The sequence below is a fragment of the Schistocerca americana genome, chromosome 2 (genome assembly GCF_021461395.2).
Source record: "Schistocerca americana isolate TAMUIC-IGC-003095 chromosome 2, iqSchAmer2.1, whole genome shotgun sequence".
In the NCBI taxonomy this organism is placed as follows: domain Eukaryota; kingdom Metazoa; phylum Arthropoda; class Insecta; order Orthoptera; family Acrididae; genus Schistocerca; species Schistocerca americana.
The window spans coordinates 474265293-474288841 of record NC_060120.1 but is presented as its reverse complement, the minus strand read 5'-3'; positions in this window follow the sequence as shown (position 1 = coordinate 474288841).

Genomic DNA, 23549 nt, shown 5'->3' with positions numbered 1-23549 from the left:
CCAGGGTCATTGATGAGGAAGGTGATTTGGACGCGATCTCAGAGCAGCGTTGCGGCCGTGATTATGATAGTGAAGTAGAGGATGAAACAGAGACAGGCACACAGGTCGAGACGGTAGTAGAAGTTTATAATCAAACGAACGAGAGCAGACAGGGGCTAGGTCGGCCACGTCAGAGCTCTAGCGCCCAGGTGTCCAGAGTTACATCTCCCACGTTTGAAGAGGATCAAAAAGATAACGTAAACCCAATACTGAGCTTCCTACAATCAATGAAAGAAGAAGCTGACGAACAGCGTAAGAGGGAGAAGGAAGAAGAGAAGAAACAACGTAAGAGGGAGAAGGAAGAAGAGGAGAAACAACGTAAGAAGGAGAAGGAAGAAGCTGACGAACAGCGTAAGAGGGAGTAGGAAGAAGAGGAGAAACAACGTAAGAAGGAGAAGGAAGAAGCTGACGAACAGCGTAAGAGGGAGAAGGAAGAAGAGGAGAAACAACGTAAGAAGAAGAAGGAAGAAACTGACGAACAGTGTAAGAAGGAGAAGGAAGAAGATGAGAAACAGCGTAAGAAGGACACAGAGGCAATAATTTCGCATATAGGGGAAATTCGTGGGGAATTACTAACAATAAAGAAAGAATGTGGAGAAGCAAAACAAATGTCAATGGTAGCACAAAAAGTAGCAGGCCTAGCCAAAACGGCAGCAATAGGGGCAATGAAAGTCGCGGAAGCAACTTCTAAACTCGCAGGGCGCTTGCGACGTACAACACAATCCCACTCAAAATCCCTAGCATTCTTAAAAACTCAAGGTAATATCGCGGTTGCGAACACCACGAAACGAATGGAAGAAGTAGAGAGTCGGATAACAAAACTAGAGCAAAACGGGCACACGAGCACTGCGCGTTCGGATACCAATGATCGAGTACACAGAATTGTGTCTCCGAGGAAAAGCCCGCCGTGCTCTAGCCCAATGACCGAGTGCGGAACTAACAATGCACACGCAGAAACAGCGAGTAATAGCTCCAATAATTATAGCCCACTTAGGAGAGTGAATTCTGAGAGCCACTTCCAGTGTGATACAGAGGTAGCACATCACAAGTTATCAGCAAGATAGAACAGGACACTCAGCAGACGCGCAAGTATCGGAAACGAGTGACAACGCCAGTGCGAGGATCAGACAGGATTTTGATCACAATCACTTCCTGTCGATACTAAAATTCCACAAGTTCAAAGAAAATGGAGGGTCGATGCATCCGAAGAGCTGGGTGATGCAGTTTACAAATTCATTACCGGCATCATGGCCAACCCAGGCAAAATTAGAATTCATGTGTGGACACATCGAAGGCCAAGCCGCGGAAAAGATGCGGGGTGTGGCAGTGACGTGTCGGACTTATCAGGAATTTGTTGGTGCATTCCTGCGGACCTACTGGTCAAAGGAAACGCAAGACAGGATTAAAGAGGAAATAATATTTTGTCCTGAACTGGAAGTGTCCGGGCATAGGAGCGCAACCAAATTTCTTGATGATTTACTCAAGAAGAATCAATTTTTAGATAGTCCATATAGCAACGGAGAAATCATTAAATTTTGCTTTTCCAAATTGCCAGTTAGGTACCAACAGACACTTTTCGGGAAGTGTGGATCTGACATAGAAGCATTCAAGAGTCTATTGCGCGAACTCGAAGCAGTCTTTGATAAACAAGGCGCAAAGGACAGGAAGAAGGGGCAAAGTAACAAATACCACGGGCCAGGAAGGGAAGACGACAACAGATCGCATAATCGCACTGGTCAGTTAGGAAACCAGGGTTACGGAAGTCAAGGTTACGCTATTCAAGGTTATGGAAACCAAAGACACGGAAACCAGAACGTCAGGGAGCAGGGTCAATCTAGACAAGGAATCTGGGATAGGAGGAATAACGAACGGCAAAGCGACCGTAATTGGAGAGAGCGAAACCAAGGACAACAGTGGAACCAGGAGATTGAAACTAGACCCGCAAATCCTAATGCACGTCAGAGGAGGGGAAGCATAACAAGGGATTGACGCCAGACTAGTGCGAACACAGACCGCCGGAATTTCGCACGTAATCTCGGACCTGGCCAACTACGGATGATACATTACGAAGATTTATCAGAAATCCTGCTCGTGGAACATAAAGCAACTCCTCGACAAGATCGGCAGCCTCTTATCACAGTAGCAATAGCTGAAAAGAGTATGAATGCGATAATAGATAGTGGAAGCTACATAACAGCAATGTCTGAGGCAGCATACAAGAGGTGCTCTCAGGAGATGGACTGGCCTGTTCTATCGGTTAAGAAAACCAAAATAAAAGGGGCATTAGCGGGTAAATGTACGGAGGTCACCCAACAAACAAGACTGGAATTCTCCTGCCAAGGACACAAAATAGAGTCTAACGTCTGGATCGTGCCAAATCTGGCGATCGACATGATAATAGGAACGGACTTCCTAAATGAACATGAAGCGATAGTTGATCTAGGACGAGGTGAAGTGGTTTTGAGGAAAGGGAATCCCGTCCACATTAAGTTCGACGACCAGCTGATCCCAGCTCAACTACCGTCTAACTGTGTACGGATAAACTATGCGTGTCTGAAAGACAGAAAGGAAGAACAGGTCGACGTTGCGGGTAGGGGAGAGAACACGGATGAGAATGAAGTCGGAATAATGGGAGAAATAAAGGAGAAAATAGGAGAAAAAGTGGAAGCAATAAAGAATATAAGGTGCGACCACCGCAAAGAACTTCATAAATTACTAGTAGAACATACGGAGGTCTTCCTTCCCAAGACAGGATCAATAAAGAACTTCCAATATGAATTTCCTGTACGTCCGCACAACCAGTTTCGTGTGCCACCCTATCCAATCCCCTTGGCATATCGACAGAAAGTAGCAGCTGAAATTACGCGAATGCTGAGTGAAGGAATAATAGAACCTACGGCTTCAGCCTATAATAACCCGTTAAGAGTAGTCGAGAAGGCAGATGGCAGTATTCGTTTAGTCTTGGACTCGCAACAAATTAATACCATAATAGAACCCGAAACAGACAGACCGGAACGATTAGAGGAACTCTTACAAAACTTCCATGGAATATCAATCTTCTCATCAGTTGATCTAAAATCGAGTTTCTGGCAGATCGAGCTCCATCCAAATTGCAGACAGTACACAGCCTTTTTAGCATTTGGAAGATGTTACCGGTTTCGTCGTCTCCCATTTGGTTTGAACATTTCGTCTGCCGCATTCATTCGGGGGCTGGACGGCATACTAAGCGATAATTTGAAACGTCATGTCACCAGCTATGTGGACGATTTGCTGATCGCGGAGAAATCTTGGGGAGAGCACAATGCGGTCCTCGGTGAACTCCTTGCGACATTCAAGGAATACGGAGTGACTATCAATATCGAAAAATCGAATTTTGGGACGTCCTTTGTCAAATTTCTAGGACATATCATCACGGGTGAGGGCATTGCGCCAAATCCCGAAAAGATCGAAGCGATTGAAAAGTTTCCCATTCCTACGACAAAGAAGCAGTTAAGGGGGTTCTTGGGGATCATAAATTTTTACAACCGCTTTATACATGTCAAAACTCAGAGCAGTCCTAGGTTGCATCAACTTACAGGAAAGAAGATTCCTTGGGAATGGGATGAGGCGGCCGAGTCCGAATGGAAAGCATTAAAATTCGCATTATTACAAGCACCCATCCTATCACACCCTAATTTAGCAGAAGAGCTTTGCGTAGTAACGGACAGTTCATACTCAGGTCTGGGTGTCATGGTGTTCCAAGACTATGTACATGAAGGAAACAGGGTGTGGAAGACAATTGCGTTTGGTAGCAGAGTACTAGCCAAGAGTGAGAGGAATTATTCAGTAACCGAGTTAGAGGCGCTGGCTATTGTATGGACGTTTGAAAAATTCAGATACCTTCTGTTTGGTCGCAAGACGAGGGTCTACACAGACCACAAGGCACTCGAGTTCTTGATGACTGCAAAGCTTAATCAGAGGCGGCTCATTAGGTGGGCATCATATCTGCAGCAGTACAACTTTTCGATAGAATATATCCCCGGCAGTCAGAACATTATTGCAGACGCCTTATCACGGTCACCGATCGGATTTGAGCACAACATGGAAGAAGATCTGGAGGAAAATCACTACTGCCTTTTCTATATGCAGAAAGTAGCCTTTGAAAATTTTATTACCTGTAGTATGCAGGACATCAAGAAGGAGCAAGACAAGGACCCTGCCCTAGTGTTATTGAAACAAAAATGGATAGACAGAAGACACGCCACCATCAGGCAGTTCTACCTCTTGCGGAATGGCATAATTTTCCACCGAAATTATGCCAATGACACTGAATGGGGGGTATGCATCCCCGAACACCTAATAAACAAGGTTATATGGCATACTCACCTCAGCTATGGACACTTCGGACCACGCAAGTGCAGTCTCAAGCTAAGGACCATGTGTTACTTTCGAAACATGGAGCGTCGAATACGGAGGGTACTGTCGGTGTGTAAAGACTGCCAAAAGGCTAAACACACCACTGTGAGCATGCAGGCACCATTATACCCAATCGTACCGACCAAATTAAGATAATTAGCAGCAACAGATTTGATGGGACCTTTGCCAAGAACAAGAAGAGAATATACTTACGTATTAGTGTTTGTTGAACTAACGTCCAAATACGTTACCTTTACGCCACTAAAGAGGGCGACAGGACGAACTGTATCACGAGCCCTAATCCGGGATTTCCTACCACAGGTTGGTCATGTGAGTAAAATTATTTCTGATAACGGGCCACAGTTTAAGTCAAAAACATGGAAGGAGACGTTGCGTGGATGTAAAATTGATCCCATTTTTATATCTTCACACCATCCGAGCTCGAATGCTGCAGAACGGGTTATTAAGGTACTCGGAAACTTGTGCCGGTTGTACTGTAACAAACAGCACACGACATGGGACGTTTTCCTTAAAGACTTCCAGGAGGTGATCAATGAGGCACCCCATGGGATAACAAAATTGGCACCCATTACAGTACTGAAAAACCGGATTCCTAAGGACTTGATAACCGAGGTCGTAAACTTCCCACCAAGGGCGCGAACGCAGCACCAAGCCATAGTGGATTTGGCTCTCAAGAGGATACGGGCTGCAGCAGAGGTCAGGAAGAGACGTGCCGACAGGGGAGCTCGTCTACGACACTTCCAAATTGGACAAAAGGTGCTCGTGAAGTCTTTCCGACTTTCGAACAAACAAAAAACGAAATGCCAAAAATTCTATTCTGTTTACAACGGCCCGTACCGTATAAGGAGAGCAGCTCACCACAGTGCTTATGAATTGGAGACGCTGAAAGGAAAGAAGTCCATAGGACTCCACCACATCTCTCACATAAAGGAGTTCGTGGAATAGTAGTAGTTTAAGTGGTGTACATAGTAGAATAGGCAAATATATGAACCTTTCTTCGGGGAACAATAAGTGTTGCATTAATAGATTAAGATTGATAAAGTATTAACACGCTGCGTTTTCTCGCATAAGAATTTACTGCTGTTAACTTTTTTTTGTCTATGTTCGGGATCTTCTCTGTCGTTGCGTTAAGAGCCACTACCTTTCCATGAGCAATGTTTTTGTCCTTTCCTATCTGGTGTCCATGTTAAGGGGTAAATATGAGTGACGAGATGTCGCACAAACGGGCGCATACAAGAACGTGCTCTTAGAAGCGTTCTGAGAAGTCGTGATACACTCCACCGGCCACAACCAGTTCGTGAGACGTTCATACCAATGCTTGCAGGCACGCGTCAGTGCACTGCAAGATTGTGGTATATTGCGTGATTTCGAGGATGAATATGGGCAGTATAGTTTTTACAGTGATGCGCCAGCATCGTTGTCTTGCAAGTCGGGGTGAACCTGTGAGCGTTTGACTCCAATGGTGCCCTAGGGCCTAGACGGTAGAAATGCGGGCATAAAGCCTACCATGCCAATGTGACGGTTGGGGATTAAGCGTGCTGCTCGTGACTATCACAGATGAATAACCAAGGAATTATACTTGGAAATTCGTGACATACTGTGTAGCTGATGTGTGGTGGGCGACGGAATCCTCAACAGGCACCAGTCCTGGCTTGGTCATATTACATTGCCTCTGGAAAGGTGTGCTTTGATCGCGAATACTGCATAACATAGAAAAAGAAGTTGCAACCATAAATTTATTGTCTTGTATAGCCATGGCTAACCCAGTCTCTGGAGTTTCAGTGAGGCGTAGTGAGAACTCGGAGGCCATGTCGTACGGCGCGCACATCACTCTCGTCAATAGCGGCGAGCAGCGAGACATCTCAGCGTAACAGGAATTATGTAAGAGTATTGTATAAGGTAAACAAAAACAAAAAAATAAATAAATAAATAAAATAAATAAATAAATAAAAGGGAAAGTACGATATACTAGGATAAGTTAAACTGTAGGATTTAACAATAACTAGATTATTATTGTGGGGGTTTTCTACCACAAGTGTGGCGCGCGCCTGTTGAGATGCTATTTTTCAGGTCACCAAACCACAGACCCGAGATGGAGGGACGACGGGCGAGCGAAAGTAGCATAGTTGCATGTTCCTTATAGCACAGTAAAACTTAGACCTGCATAACAACATAATTGAACTAAAAGACATAGAATGTAGATCGTTGGCAAATGGTAGTCAATTCTTGAGCATGTCTACTGTCGATCTATATAATTAATAGTAATATTAGTGCGGGCCCGCACATTTAGTTCTTCATCCAATATAGTGTCACACACCATGTACAATAGTGAGATTGGTCTCTACACAAATATCAAGATAAATTATTTCCATGATTTTTGTTATGATAGCTACAGATAAATAACTATAAAATTAAAATTAGAGTGTCTGACATGACAGACCACCAATGTATCGTGATGTAAATTTATTATAACATAGAAGGTCATGGGGAAAAGTTAGGCATAAGATTTTTGTAAGAATTGTGCAGATGACGGGGATCGTGGCAATGCAGATGCCAACCGGAGGTCATCGGCTACCTGCAAGAAGAAAGCGCCAGCGCGCTACCTGACGTGAAGAGCGCGAGAACATCCGGTCCTACAAGCTGACAGTCACCGGGCCGTATACCTGAGGGATTACGCGGGATCCTCGCCGGGCCACAAGCGAAAGTGAGGCTGGCCATTGACACTGACACGCAACCCACACGGGACAGCCTGCTAGCTCTCCGGACGCGGCAGCCGTTTGGAGGGATTCCCTGCGGCAGACCACGTTGTCGTGAGTACACGAAGAAGATCACATATCGTGTCAGAACCTGCGCCCCATGTGCCTCAGGACAGAAAGGGACGCTATATACTCACCTGTTTGGGTTTTTACAACTCACTAGCATTGGCCGATCTGCATACACAAAGCAGTATCGTGCCACACTAACAAATGTATGGTCTCATTTCTAACTTCTCCTCTCTATTAGAGAGCAGTTTTAGCAATCGTCGCTCCTAGTTCGATCCTGTATGGATGACCTCACACACTTGTGGAGTCACTCCACGTGCCATCATCCCTCGTCGAATTGCAATATTGGGAAACATAAAGTACTGTCCAGCGAGAGAAGAGGCCTAGACTAGTGATGTATCCCAACAAGTAGACCTCAGAGACAATTAATCGACGTGAGGAGAGCCTATCACTGTGTCTTCCTACCATACTGCCGTCATCATATGCGTGGGTCTTGGTCCAATCTCGACAGAGTACTACAGATGCTCCAGCATACCCTATTGTCGTTGCAACAATGTAGCAACAACACCCGACGTTTAGCCCTATGTGATGTCAGTAATGTGTAATTTGTCAAGTGCTTCGAATATTTCTAACAATGCGTTTTAGTGCCTCATTCTCAGCACAGTCGTGAACATTGTGCAATGTGCACGCACAACTTGATGCCCCATGAACCTTGTTTTTTTTTCTTTCTTTTCTTTCTTAAATTTCTTTCTCTAGTGTTGTTTTTGTAATGTATGTTATGCCTTGTATGTGTTTGTGTTTTACACTGTAATTCTTATTACAAATTACTGTATTGTCCTCCACACCATGTTTTTTTTGTATTTTGTATTTATTGTTGTGTGTATTCAAACAGTGTGCCTGAAGTCCCCATAAACTGAAGCAGATACCACCACTGTCATTGTGAATGGACCATCAGTTCAGGGAACATTTTGTAAAGGTTATTCTTGATGCAGGGAGACAGAATGAATCAGAGGTTGTAATTAGATTCTGAAAGCTCACAAAGAGATTGTTAGCTTAAATAGTATCATGTGTGAGTGAGTTCAGGTTAGTTTCAGGATTCAAATTGTTGTAAAATCTTGGGCATTTAATTGCGGAGCACTCCAACTCTGTTTGTAAAGAATAAATTGCTCCATATTTGGCTCACATGCCGGGGCCATATTTAGAGAGTGAATATCTGTGTGAATCGGTGTTTGGAAGGGGCTCCCTGGGTATGGATGTGTGATGTGAGTGTTAGAGTTCCATATTAAGAAGGTGAAGTTGGCTACATCATAAATAATCCTCCTTCTATGAGCTGCATTTTTCAGTTGCAGTGATTTTCTTTATAGAGTGCGGCATGTGGAGTCAGTTTGCAAGATTGTTCTTGGGCGATTGACTCACTACCTTGCTCCTAAGTGAGCCAACCACTCACCAATTACAATCTAAAATGGCGTAGGGGCAATGAGAAGTGGCATGAGCCCCCTCTCATATTTCTATCTTACGATTCTCCTCTCTAATTGCATGTGGTGAAAAGTTGCTATTCCTTCACACGCGGACTTCCCACGCAGCGTCTCTCGTCACCCGGGTGGTCCGGTGACAGGCGGGCTCTGCTAAGCCGACGGGTGTGAGGAAGTCGAGTGAATGCTTTGCAGACGGCGACATTGTCAAAAGACACGCCCGGAGGGGTCTGAAGTAGCGGCTGGGCTAGAGGTTCCGTTACTTCGCAGAATCTTAGCGAAAACACTTTCTGGCGAGCTACCAGCGAGGCGTGGGAATGACTTGTGAACCCAGGCAGTTGTGGCGGGAAAATTTCCGCGCTTTCTGCAAAATAGTAACTGTGATTGGCTTGCTCAGGGCATAGCTCCGTGACGCAGCAAAATCAGTGCAGAAATTGGCGCCAAGAATCTCCATTGGTGGAATGGTAGTGCTCCGGCAATGGAGTGGAATTTTCCGCCGGTTTTCGAGTTGCTGATTGGAACGTTTAACCTCAGCCACTGTCGTGGGGGCAGGAATGTTGTGTGTTCGGCCTGTACGGGTGCTCTAAGTAGTCGGCTCTCGCCCTTTGGTCGAGTACGTCGAAGCAACCAGCCATCGCCTCCGGTACGCCAGATCGTGTTCTTGCAGTTAAGAAGACAGTTTGGTAATGTATGTCCGCAGCACCGGCAGATAGGGATTTTCCTAGGTGATAATCAGAGCTCAGCAGAGCACGCCTGTTCGTCTTTTTCTAACTTTGTTCTGTCTTGAGTAGCAGCAATTAATGTTGGGTTGGCTGTGTGTTTTCTCTTAAGATTTGAGTTGCAAGGAATTGGCTCCACATACCACTTCGTCATAATCCTCACAATCTAGTTTAGGGATAACTTCACATTCACAGCGTTTGTTTGAGTATCCAATTTGAGTCAATTTGATGTATTGTAAAGGTTTCAAGTGTTTTTGTTTATTATTTAGTGTTTAGTCTTAATAAATCATATTGTTATTTTGGACAAAACTTTCATTCTGTTAATCGGTAGAGCAACCCTATCATTCCTCACTATGTTAATGAAACCTTCGTTTATTTAACTTATTTATCAAATTTAATTATTGCAGGTGCCAAACTCTCTTCTACTCCACTGGCAGGGTTGATTAGAGTCAGTTCGCGTATTTTTTTTATCCTTGTGCAACAGCAAAAGTCGGAGTTAGAATAGGAGGGGCTTAGAGCATCATTTACATATGTGGATTCTAGAAGAATTTAGTGTTAAATACACTTCTAGCCCCGGCACCTCGAAATGTCATAAGGAAGATTTGACCTATATTTTCGTGTACGTGGCTGTGTACCTCTTAGAGGTGAAATACATTTTGTCGGACACCTGTTTCTATCTATACTGCTCTAAGTTATATCACATGGGGTACATTCAGTACACGCTATCGACTTATTCTACATTGCAGTGCAACTTCGTACGCACGTAAATGAAATAAGCAATTTACTAACAATAATTTGGTAACCACCCAAATCACATAACATAAATTTTGTCTTCCAAAAAAATAACTTTGTCCTTTATTTAAGCATGTGTTCAATCAGTTGATTTGGACTGAAAGATACATTTTCCACCGCCGTTCGAAAGAACGATAAACAGATGTATTTACAGTGCATGATTGGTAGAGTATCCACTGATGACTCGACGACACATGTCGTCTGCCGTAGTTGGGGCTTCGTCATAGACTGCATCTTTGAGCCCCCCCCAAAGAAAGAAATCAAGAGGAGTAGAATCGGCGGAGCTCACAGGCCATTCGACAACAGAATTTCGTCCTATCCAACGTCCAGGGAAGTTTTCGTTTAATATTTGCGTTGCAACATGGGACGAGCGAGCTGGAAAACTTTCTTGTTGCAGCCACATACACCGTCGAATTTCCAGTTCTACCTCTTCTAGAAGAACCGGCAGAATCTCCGTGAATACGAATGTCCATTTAGAACGCCTGAGATGAAGTAAGGTCCCACAATGTAATTTGCTATGATGCTGCACCATAGGTTTACGCTACACGGCCGTTGATGTTGCATTTGACGAAAACAGTGTGCAAGATATGCAAATTTACATTAGCGTGATTAGTAAACGTTTCTTCATCAGTAAAGCGCACACGTTCGAAAAATGTAGGGTAGTCTCTGAGTTGCTGAAAGGCAAACTGAAAAAATTCTGTACGTCGTTCGAAATCAAGATCGTAGAGTGCCTAAAGCAGACAGATGATTGGGATTGGAAATTCTGTCGATGCGGAATGCGAATGACATTCCTCTAGCTGATTCTACACTCCTTGGCAATACGTCTTGTCCAACTGTGCGGTTCATTATCCTCGTAGCCAGAAGAACTTCTTCGTATTCTTTGTCAGTTGTGGTCTTCTTTTTCGTCCTCTTTTTGACCTTCAAGCAGCCTGTCAGCACTAGCGTCTTAATAATTCGTGCAATTGCTTGGCGCGTCGGACGTTGACGATCCGGATACATAGCCCTACACTGATATATTGTTTTTACAGCATTTCTTTTACATTGCCCGCGCGGTCTAGGGAGCCTTGCCTCCCCCAATAGGAGGTTCGAGTCCTCCCTCGGGCATGGGTGTGTGTGTTGTCCTAAGCATAAGTTAAATTTAGATTAAGTTGTGCGTAACCCTAGGGACCGATGACCTCAACAGTTTGGTCCCATAGGAACTTACCACAAATTTCCAATTTTTACATTCACCATATAAAAGTTGTACATCCAACTTCTCCTCATTGGTGTACGTGTCTGCATGCAACGAATGTTGAAGCAGGGATGAGCGGCCTGCAGACCAGACAAGTAAACAGACGAATGTGTTGACATTCTGACAGCATAGCACGAGAGCCCTGCTTGGCGGTGTTTGCACATCTAATGCCGATTCCGGCCATCGTACTCTCACGTTCTACATTTCTCGAATTTTTTACAACAGGTTTCAATGTCATCTTTAATAAACGCCAAATCACTGTAATTGTCTTCTCAAGAGCTTACGAATTCAGTTATAAAAAGTAAACGATTCCATCAAGGAAACGTACTTGCTTCAATATCTCCGTTGACACCAGCTCTAAAGACATTAACCAAGTACGTGCCCCTCGACGCTGAAAACCGCGTTTTGATATGTGCAACCGTTCACTAAATGAGACTTCCACATTATGATGCTATTTCTACTTTGTATTATCTTTGTTAGCAGAAAAAGAAATATATTGTCATTGACAATACTAGCGAAATTTTCGAAGAATTTATTTGTTTTGAGATTGGTCTGTTCATTTAAAATAATGTCAGCATGTTTCATTATACAAGTGAAAATTTCTATTTCTTCCAAAATATTTAGTAAGTTGCCTTTTCAGCGTGGTTTTGGTTTGGTTTGGTTCTTTGGGGAAGGAGACCAGACAGCGAGGTCATCGGTCTCATCGGGTTAGGGAAGGAAGTCGGCAGTGCCCTTTCAAAGGAACCATCCCGGCATTTGCCTGGAGCGATTCAGGGAAATCACGGGAAACTTAAAATCAGGATGGCCGGACGCGGGATTGAACCGTCGTTCTCCCGAATGCGAGTCCAGTGTCTAACCACTGCGCCACCTCGCTCAGTATCAGCGTGGTTTTGTTCTTCTAAAGGTGTACTAAATGAGGGTAGGATTGTGCCTGTTAGGTTCAGATGTTTTTTAAATTTTGTTTTGAGAACTGGCCCTGTTTGTCATATGTAATTATTTTCAGTCATCGCATTTTAAGTTATAAACGCCTGAAAGTGCAAAATTACATGATTGTTTTATGTTACAACAAATATGTTATCGCATTGTGTCCTGAAGCCTATTTTCAGGCCGGTTTCGGAGTGCAAGTCTGATTATACCTGAAATTTTTTTCCTAATATGGTATGACAGTGAACTGTGTAGGTTATGTTTGCTATAATTTGTCCTAGTTAAGATAATGCTGTCAACTTTGTTTTCATTTATGTCTAGTTTCCTGGTATAAATTTTGACAATTGTCGTAGGGCTGTAACCATAATTTTCTGCTATTCTTCTTAGTGTCAGTAAGTCAGATGTTATGTTTTCTAGTTCTTTTGTACGCTCGACGTCGCTGGGTCCACAGGCTATATTGCTTGTGCTGTGCGTAGATTAGAGCTGCCATCCGTCCCGTTATATCGGGACCGTCATCATTGTAGACCTTCTTGCCCCGACATCCCGACAAGACTCAACTTTGTGCTGATTTTGCGAAACAGTATTACGTGCTTGGCTCAAGTAATGAAGTAACGCCGTCTGTTAGCGTGACACGTACATGCAGCCACAGATAGTTTTATTTATGCCAACAAGTTTATGTTGACAAGGTCGTCTCACAGATGGCGTCGCATTTTGCGTATCCTGCATTGACGATGAAAGCACCTCCTAGATATAGCGCGATCATTCGAGAAAATACCACACTTCTTCAGTAGCACGGGGCTGGGACTATTTAAGCAGCGCCACGCGGAAAAATCGGGCAGTTCCCATTTGAATAGAGATCTGATAAGACGATTCTTTCCAAACGTAATAGATTCGCGGTAGCATCGACATCAAATCCTATTTCTACATTCGTGATTAGAAAAGATACCGAGGAGGAATTGCTCGTTGCTGCTGCAGAACCAACAATTATTTATAAAGCTCTCAAGCATCATCAGTTCTTCTGTTCTGTTGACCGTAGCGTAAAATTTAATGCTGCAATGTAGCCCGACTCCAATCGCTGCAAAGCAGCCTACTGCCAGGACCAAGGACAGTGATTGTTCAAAATATTCTAGCACCACATTCCTTGTCCGAATGCGTAAAACAATTGAAGGAAGTTTCATTTTACAGCATAGGCACCGACGCATCGAAATACACAGCTGAAAAGATGTTTCCTTTAGTTGTTCAATACTTAACCTGAAACTGACAGAATTCAACCAAAGCTGTTGAAGTTTGATTTGCTGAATAACGAAACATCACAGACAATTGCAAACTTCTGTCTAGACAGTTTAAGACAACTGCAGATTCAATTAGATAAAATAATCGCTTTTTGTGGAGACAATACCAATACCATCTTCGGAGGGCTTCGTTGACGCTGCCAGCAGAGTGTTTTTCACCAAACTAAAGAACTAGAAATATTGTAGAAGGAATTGGACACCTTGCACATATTCTCCACAATACTATATCAAGTGCTGCTGGAGTCTTAACTGTTGGCAGCGAAATAATCGTCTTGAAAATATTTCATTATTTCTCAGTATACACGGCAAAAGCAGAGAAGGTGAAGTGTTCTGCTTATATGTTGATGTCAATCATCAGACTCTTCTATCTCACACAAAAACTAGATAATTGTCGGTAATGCCCGCAGTTGAGAGAATTCTTAAGCTTTAGAGTCCATTACAACAATTTTCTGAAGCTGAGGACAGACCACCTACAATAATTTCAGATTTTTTTTTTTCAGTTGTCTGATCAATGAAATTTTTATGTAAGTGAAGCCAAACTTGACTCTGTTTGAAAAAAAATTATAAAGTGTGTGGAGAAGAATAAAGTCTCGATAGTAGTGGGGCAACAGGGGTACAAGCGCGTTTTGTTAGTGTGCGTTGCCTTCATCAGGGGCCAGTATACACTTGGCGGCAAACCTATTGTTCTCTTCTGATTGATTAAGGACATACACTAAGTGATCAAATGTATCTTGACACCCCCAAAAACATTCGTTTTTCATATTAGGTGCATTGTGCTGCCACCTACTGGCAGGTCTCGATAAAAGCGACCTCAGTAGTCATTAGACATCGTGAGAGAGCAGAATGGGACACTCTGCAGAACTCACAGACTTTGAATGTGGTCACGTGACTGAGCGTCACTCGTGTCATACGTCTGTATGCAAAATTTCCACACTCCTAAACATCCCTAGGTCCACTGTCGTCGATGTGATAGTGAAGTGGAAACGTGAAGGGACACATACAGCACAAAAGCGCACAGGCCGACCTCATCCGTTGACTGACAGAGACCGCTGACAATTGAAGAGGGTTGGGTAATATGTAATAGGCAGATATCTATCCAGACCATCACACAGGAATTCCAAAGTGCATCAAGATCCACTGCAAGTACTATGACAGTTAGGTGGGAGGTAAGAAAACTTGTTTGAGCAGCTGCTCATGAGCCACACATCACGCCGGTAAATGCCAAACGACGCCTCGCTTGGTGTAAGAAGAGTAAAGGAGGAGGAGGATATTAGTATTTAACGTCCCGTCGACAACGAGGTCATTAGAGACGGAGCGCAAGCTCGGGTGAGGGAAGGATGGGGAAGGAAATCGGCCGTGCCCTTTCAAAGGAACCATCCCGGCATTTGCCTGAAGTGATTTAGGGAAATCACGGAAAACCTAAATCAGGATGGCCGGAGACGGGATTGAACCGTCGTCCTCCCGAATGCGAGTCCAGAGTGCTAACCACTGCGCCACCTTGCTCGGTGAAGAGTAAACATTGGACGACTGAACAGTGGAAAAACGTTGTGTGGAGTGACAAATCACGGTACACAATGTGGCGAACCGATGGCAGGTTGTGGGTGTGGCGAATGCTCGGTGAACATCACCTGCCAGCGTGTGTAGTGCCAACAGTAAAATTCGGAGGTGATCGTGTAATGGTGTGGTCGTGTTTTTCGTGGAGGGGGCTTGCACCCCTTGTTGTTTCGCGTGGCACTATCACAGCAGAGGCCTACATTGATGTTTCCCACTGTTGAAGAACAATTCGGGGATGGTGATTGCATCTTTCAACACGATTGAGCACCTGTTCATAATGCACGGCCTGTGTCGGAGTGGTTACACAAGAATAACATCCCTGTAATGGACTGGCCTGCACAGAGTCCTGACTTGATTCCTATAGAACACCTTTGAGATGTCTTGGAATGCCGACTTCATGCCAGGCCTCACCAACCGACACTGATACCTCTCCTCAGTGCAGCACTCCATGAAGAATGGGCTGTCATTCCCCAAGAAACCTTCCAGCACCTGATTGAACGTATTTCTGCGAGAGTGGAAACTCTCATCAAGTCTAAGGGTCGGCCAACACCATATTGAATTCAAGCATTAGCGATGGAAGGTGCCACAAACGTGTAAGTCATTTTCATCCAGCTGTCCAGATACTTTTGATCACATAGTGTAGCATGTAACTGAGCTGAAATTTGAAATTTTCACCTACCTCCAGTTTGATAGACTTATTACCGAATGTCATCACTATGCTGGTATCCATTGATAGGGGGCAAGGGGGGAAAAATCAGTTGGATTTAGAAACGGCGTCGTTGCAGGATTGAATCGCGTCAAATATTCCAATCCTACCAATAGGAAGAAGGAAAAATTGTCCCACACAGTTGATTTATTGCTATACTAAGAGAATTACGATCCCTGGGAATAATCTGTCCTTCTGACAAATCCTATATCCACCCTCCTCCTCCTTCTCCTCCTCCTCTTTCTCCTCCCAACCCCTCTGGAGACCTCCAACCCTCCACTTCCCCCTTTCAGATACAAGTACACTTCCAGGCCTTAGTTATTCGAATAGGCCCCTGCCACTCTATCAGTTTGATCGGCTATTTAATTAAACTGATCAGTTAATTACATAGCAGAGGGTGTATTGCTTATTTATAAAAAGTTCCATTTGCAGCAGTTGGATCTCTCTTGCTCATCATTCTCTGCTGTTTGGGAAGATGCAGGTCTTGTAAAATACATCGAAAAGAAGTAATTAAATCGATCGCTTTTTTATTCCGATCGCACAAGGAATACCATCATCACACGTAATTACACTGTTAAAAATCTTTAAAAAATGTGTGTGAAATCTTATGGGACTTGACTGCTAAGGTTATCAGTCCCTAAGCTTACACACTACTTAACCTAAATTATCCTAAGGACAAACACACACACCCATGCTGCACGGAGGACTCAAACCTCCGCCGGGACCATAAAAATCTTTTACATCGTGAATCTGGCAGCCCATGTCTCCTGATCTGCACAGAGCACTGGCTTGCACCACCACACGAGCGGTCTGCTCGGGACCCACAAAGCGGCGACGCGTCCATCAGCGGCCGCACCACACACCAGGTGTCCACTCGGGCCCTGCAACTGACAGACCCGATGTTGCGCTAATCCCTGAACGAAAGCTTCAGGTGGTGGCAACCATCTGATATTTGATACCCAAGATATTCGTGGTGAAACACTTGCTCTCTCTCTCTGTCGTCTTGTAGTGAGCCACTGCAGGTCAGATCGAACCGCAAACAACGCAGCGTTTACCTGGTAAACCGTCGGCTATAGGCTACGAATGTCTTGGAAATATTCCCTCACTCTATCAGATTGGTTGACTAATTAAGTAAATCGATACCCTTTGTGTGGGACAATTTTTCGTTGCTTCCTACTGGTGGATACTAGGACTGGAATATTTGGTGCGTTTCGATCCCGCAATGACGCGGTTTCCAAACCCAACTCATTTTTCCCCCTTGCCTTCTATCAAAGGATACTAGCTCAGTTAGGTCATTCGGTAATAAATCAATTCACTGGAGGTAGGCGAAAATTCCAAATTTCAGCTCAGTTGCATGCTATGACCTTAAACAATTTGTAGCAGGGGCTGGACAGATGCATGCTCGCAATACAACTATGGGAAACAATAAATTGATCAGTCGAGAATTTGACGTATTTGGGTTTTAAAAGCACTATAGGATTCCCAGACTGGCTTTGCACCACATTCGGAAAGAGGAGGAAGGGTCTAAAACGTGAAGGAATAGTATCAACAACAACAAATAGCTCTGCAAGACAGAGTCCACTGCAATGTATTGGGAAGCAGTAAACACGACACACTTAAAGCACGCCGGCCGCTGTGGCCGAGCGGTTCTAGGCGCTTCAGACCGGAACCGCGCTGCTACTACGGTCGCAGGTTTAAATCCTGCCTCGGGCATGGATGTGTGTGATGTCCTTAGGTTAGTTAGGTTTAAGTAGTTCTAAGTCTAGGGGACTGATGACCTCAGATGTTAAGTCCCATAGTGCTTAGAGCCATTTGAACCATTTGAACTTAAAGCACTATCCAGTCCACAGCAATAGTTGTCATGGCTGGATGTCAGTCGCTATCAATCGGGAATTTGACGTCGCAGTTGGGTCTTATAAAGCACTATAGAATTCCTAAGTTGACTGGCTCTCTCTGCTACATTTGGAAGGAGGAGAATGAGGAAGGGTCTACTGCATGATAGGATAGAGACAACAACAACAAATAACTCTGCAAGAGAGAGCCTACTGTAATGTATTGAGAAGCACTAAACACGAATACTTAAACCACGATCCGATCCGTAGTAGTAGTAGTAGTATTAGTAGTAGTAGTAGCTGTTATTGTTGTCATGGCTAGTGCCAGAGATCGCTATCAGTCAGGAATTTGACGTTGCGATTGGATTTTTCAAGCACTATGGAATTCCTAAATTGGTTCTCTGCACTGCATTCGGAAGGAAGAAGGCCTACTGCATGATAGGATAGAGACAACAGCAAATACTACTGCAAGACAGAGTCAACTGTGATGAATTGGGAAGCACTAAACACAAAACAAATCACAATCCAGTTCGGAGCAGTAAATGCAATGGCTAGATGTCGGAGATTGCTGAATCACTTGCAGATACTGTACACTTATGTCCTGAGGGTCACACGCACCACACCAACACCCTCATATACCATCGGCGCCAACGCTTAGAGGTTGGTGAAAACTACCGCTGCGATTATAGCTGCACTTATGGACACGTGTGTATACCAGTGTGCATCACTCCCGGTGATGAACGGCATCCGGGGATGATTGGAGTGTTAGGTTATCAATAAGTCCAGTGCAAACACCCATCATTTTGAATCTACTCTCACTCTACACACACGTCCGCTTCTGTTGCGCTCACCCCGCAGATTGGTCATTTCACCAATCCTCGCTACTGTGGGCAAGATCAGACACGTCGGCGCATTCTTTGTACCTCACCACACCTCACAGGCTGAACTAATCCGTTACTCCCAGTTGCCAACTCCTCGTGACTGCCACTGCAGACAGCCACAGTGTACTGTGAAACAAGCAGCAGCAGCCTGAACATATATAGTAGTTCTAACCAACTCCAACCCAACATAGACCTCCCAGTTTAAAAAAACCCACTTCAAACAATCTGAGATAGTGATGTTGTTGGCCATACACCTCGAATTTCTCACACGAAATGTAGATTTCTCTCTTATATACAAGTCATTTTCGAAGACAGAACAAATTGAGGCATGGACGCTGTTTTACGTCGTTGAAGTACCATTACTTGTGAAAATTATGTAACATTATGGCATAGGCTACATTTCTTCTAAGTATTCCCTCATCAGGTAGGAAAACATCTTTTCTTATCTGTTACGTCATGCATCACAGGACTGGAATATTAAACACATTTTTGGCTCATGATGGAGTGCTAAGATCTACTACTGTCATAGGGCGCCTCCTCACTTTCGAGCTCGCTGTTAAGGTAACCAAATGCGTCGCCACATATGAAGCTTCTTAATGTGACAGCACAGAGAAGTTGTAAATATCAGGTATATACTATGCATCAGTTAATAAATTCGGTCACTCCTTATTTTATTACGATGGTTGTCTCTCCCTATGTAGGTGGGAAATTCAAATATTGTTAAAAGATATCATTGCAAAGAAAAAAACGTCTGTTTACCGCCCCATGTCAAGAATCTGTCCGTGGTGCCCTAGCCATCATCTACACCTGCCAGGTAGGATGTCACTGATATCAAATTGATAGGCTAATTAATTACTCGTATATTGATTATGACAGTCACTTTGCATGGCAAGTAATTTTTCTTTTTCAGTAGTAGATTACACTCAACAGGTAGTTCAAATGAGAATCCCCAATGGGAAGATGATGTTCCTTTCAAGGAACACTACTGGAAAATGACATTTGAAGCTGATCACAGAAGGATTATACTGCCGGCAACATACATTTCGCTTAACGACAACGCTACTAAAAACACGACCACAATGACTATGTTCCCGCTATCCTGCATATAAAGTGGTTGTGGTTCCACAGGTTCACACAAGAGTTGCTGATGGCATTATCCTTTGTGGTAGAAATACTGTCTGCAGTTTGGAATCACGTCTATATATTCAACCACATACTTGCACTGGGTCCTATGGAGACATCTTTTAATGATTACAGCCATTGATGAATCATATCAGTGCCACTCTCATGTCTCAAAAAGAGTCAACTTTTTTGAATCGATCTGCTAAGGATCCCATGCAGCAAAAACTTCAGCATGCCTTTTTATACAGTCCCTCTGCATCTTGTAACTGCTCCTCAGTCTCTACCTGACCCTCCCTGCAGTTTCATCTATGTGATAGTCCCAGTTTAAGTCGGAATTGAACGGAAGTCAAAGAGTGCTACATCTAAGCTCTTCTGCATCCTGTAGAGAAACAGAGTGAGCTGAGTTAATGCGACAGGACCATGTTTTGACTACTCGGTAGAAATGGAAATACGTTGTTGTAGCTCCACCAACCATGCACAATGCATAAGGTCACCACCAAATGGAACTTTCTCCTGCAGCATGAGGTAGTAGAGCAGGTAGTATGAACAGTACAGTGGTGTTTCTTATGGGACTATTAGGAAGACTCCACATCATACAGGAACTGGAAGAAGGATGAGGATTTTGCTACTGCAATGCCATACATTCGAATCTATATACAGATACTGCAGTCCAAAGGAGATCTGCATCTCTTAGGGTGCATTCATGTCTGTCACCCAAACATTCTCTCCCTCTTCATTATTTTGCACCATCGAACAGTGAAAAACTACAAACTATAAAAACTCCACTAATGTCATCCAGTAGAGAACTCGATAAGATATTCGCATCTCTGTCTTCCGATATATCACAAACAAATACTGCCCGCATGCCGGCATTGACCATACGTGTCAATCCTATTAAATATACAGGTATTGGTTCACTGGAGCAGGTAGCTCATGATCGAAGTTGCTTCCACAGACCAGTGTGAAGTTTCATTACCTAAATTGTAGGAGGACCATACCCCACAGACTATCAATTGCAAGAAAGGGTTCTTGTGTTGTTGTTTGATACATTGTTTTATTTCTGCTGTAACACATCCAAGTAGTGTATGGCTACAGCTTTGTACACCACCATCATTTTGTTTTTTCCATCACGACTTCGAGGTCTGTGTCATGTGTTAAACTGACATTAACATGTCTTGATCCACTGTCTCTCACAGAAAACTGGACATGACATGGTGTAAATTATGTTGCTGCTGCTTCCATAATGGACACAGGATGATTGAAATAAAAAATGGAGACTTTTTCTATCAACAAAAAAATGTGGAAATCATCACGACAAATCGAAAGTGGAAGAGTTTTGTGGCATTGTGGGGAGTTTCCAAACAGCTGACTGAGGGTGATTGATGACCTCTACATTTAAAGCCATCTTTCGCAACGACGGGGTAGCAGATGGCTCAGTATTCCAATCGATTCATTCCTCATATTGTAGTCATATACATATCACTGTTTCGATGCTAGCCACCCCCAGAAGATGTTGCCGCCGCCAAGACTCTTTCTCCATCTCAAACAACTGATGTCAGTTACTCATTATGTAGTAATCAGCAGCATACCAGTGGATGGATGGGATGGAAAAGACACTGTCAATGCACTGTAATGAGTATCACAGTTGGTAGTACAATCAGTTTTAACAATTTTACCAGTTTTTCCATAACTTCAAAACCAACCAATGCCATGGCAACATGCTACCCAGTTCCTGTATCACCGCTAAACCACCCCTCCACTACTTTGCAAGTACCATATACTAGATTGAGAATGTAGATAGATGACTGTGCAGTATGACTATTACACTGGACTCGCATTCGGGAGGACGACGGTTCAATCCCGTCTCCAGCCATTCTGATTTAGGTTTCCCGTGATTTCCCTAAATCGTTTCAGGCAAATGCCGGGATGGTTCCTTTGAAAGGGCACGGCCGATTTCCTTCCCCATCCTTCCCTAACCCCAAGCTTGCGCTCCGTCTCTAATGACCTCGTTGTCGACGGGACGTTAAAAAAAACACTAACACTAGTATGACTATTCACTGTTAATTTTCAACCACATATATATCAAAGTATACCAGACAGCGTCCTATACCAATCTACATATTTCCAGCACTTCGATAGTAGTGAGTAATTTACGACTGCCCGTCTTTTCCTATGCAGACGGGAGTCACAGAGCATTCTCGCATTCTTACGATAAAGTTGGAAATTGCAAGACCCCCAGAACTGTCTTTGACCAACCCTTCCTGCAACACTGTCACCGATTTAGTTTGCGTCTGACCAAAAGTAGAGAGCTATTACACATGCTACATTCCACGTCTCGCGAAGGAAACAGAACGAGCCGAGTCTGTAACTGCTGCTAAGCAAAGACTGTTCCACACCAGTCTTACCGATGGCGCCCATCCAACTGCATAAGATCTCTCCAGGTGCGCGAATGTCGAGGAGGATAGCACCCCTTATCAGTGTGCAGTAGATATGAGAATGTTGTGGTGATATAACAGATGGTTATGAAGAAGAAACATGTGATTTATGCCTGGTGGAGTTCCAGACGGAATTAGTTTGAAGTATTTTACGTAAATCAACTGCACTATCAGTTCACAAGTTTTGTTCTAGTGTCTGGGGTCAGTACCTAGAAGGGTATTGGTACGCGATAAAGATTAAGGGACATAAACACATGCATACCTAAGACTACATGGTCCTGCACTTGAAACATGCGATAATGCTAGAGCGGTGCGGCTTCCAGCCTACTAGTTGTGCGGAATGCAAAGCTATTAATACTCCAATGTAAGAAATATATTCCCAACGCATGAGTATATTCCTCATGCAAGTACTCTACAATAAACAATGGTGACAAACTGTAAAGTGATAAAACTATCTTGCACACCAAAGAAAACATCGATTCTTTGTAACACAAACACCAATAGGTTTCCAGAGGTGTATGACACCTACTGTTTACAATGTTAATGCCCAATTAAGGTTCAGAAATTAATATGTTCACAACAGACCTATAAAATGACCGTTAACAGTCGAAAATGCATACAAAGAAACAATGACATCTAACAAGGAAATAAACGCCACAATCCGTAGCCAAAGGAGATGTTACAGCCTTACTGCAGTTTACCACAGCCCCTGGTGACGTTCCTCCTGCACACGGAAGTCGTGGTCCAATGTTAGGCTGTTTTGTCCATCAGTGAGATAATACTGCCGTTTAGCTTGATCTCGCATCTCTCGAATGCCTCCTCTCACCACTATTAAGCCGTGTATATTTTCGTAGCATCAGCCCTATTCTCCTCTTCCAGAACATGTAATTTTATTGATGTTGCTCAGTACTCTTTTCATTGTATTTGTTTCTAATTTTATGTATTCTCAGTCAGTTTCTGTAAATTTACTAACTTTTCGCGATTTTACATATTTCATGATTTTCCCCTCAATTTTTACGTGCCCCACATCAATTTTTCGTGATTATACCAGATTTTCCTCGAATTTTACCGATTTTGTGTCATCTTCCGCATTTTTTCCACACTTCTCCATATGGATATGGTCATATTGCTGACATACCCATGTGCTGTTTGATTTTCTATGAGAATATTTGCGCTTATTATACACCAGCCCACTAAAAATCCTAAGACTTACCCTCTCCCCGATGATCCAACTGCAAGCATTTAGGGTAGGACGATCATAACAAATGTAGCAACAGCCACTTCGTACCTGTATAAAACTTAAGACTCGATTTATGTACAAGATGTGGCAGATAAATAGGCTACTTCGCATACATCTTCGTTCATCCAGAGG